The sequence below is a fragment of the Cyprinodon variegatus genome, unplaced genomic scaffold (genome assembly GCF_000732505.1).
Source record: "Cyprinodon variegatus isolate N-32 unplaced genomic scaffold, C_variegatus-1.0 Scaffold205, whole genome shotgun sequence".
NCBI classification, from domain to species: domain Eukaryota; kingdom Metazoa; phylum Chordata; class Actinopteri; order Cyprinodontiformes; family Cyprinodontidae; genus Cyprinodon; species Cyprinodon variegatus.
In genome coordinates, this window is record NW_015150658.1 from 585,892 (window position 1) to 586,706 (window position 815).

Genomic DNA, 815 nt, shown 5'->3' on the forward strand with positions numbered 1-815 from the left:
GAATTTATTTAGGGTATGTTAAAGGGGATCAGCAAAGTTAAGATTTTAATACACAAAAAGATTTAAATGGACACATTCTAAATGTTAACAAAGCATGAACATTTTTTGTCAGTCTGCAAGCCCAAATGTAAAGCATTCTGGAGCTTTGTGGACAGCTAAACACAGCAAGGAGCCACGTTAACCTGATCTACAGTAACGTCACTTTCAACAGTGAGGGTCATTGTGGCGAGGAATTCCCCATCCCCCCTCCCCTTGATCAGAGGGGCTTTTTGTGTCGGGCAGTGAATGCCTCACCTCAGAGCTCTTGCAGAGTTTCCACCACCTGAGTGCCGCTCTTTGTTCTACTGCTGTGACACCGGTGTTTCAAACACGTTTTTAGTTGTGCTCATTGTGAAATCATTGATGCAGGTATTCTACAGTTCTATTGTTTCTCTCTTCATGAAGGAAACAGATGAGAGACATTTAGTGTCACAGGCCTCCCCACCATTAATCCTTCTTTTTTCCTAAGGCTAAGAAGACATGTTTCCACTGCCACCTCATATTTCATGCAATACGTTTCACATAAGGTGAGGCTCCCTGAAATAATCATTAACTCAGTTGTGCAGTTCTTCGCTGCTAGAATAAACAGGAACATTATCGACTACAAAGTGTGAGGTTATGGTGTTGTACAGAATGATTTAATATGCCTGCTTTGATGAAATTTGGGGGTTTTTTTGTTTTTCTTTTTTTACAAACATTGCACTATTTCAAATAGGCAGACTAAAATTAAAGCTACAGTGTGTAACTTTTAGCGACATCTAGCGGTCAGACTGCAG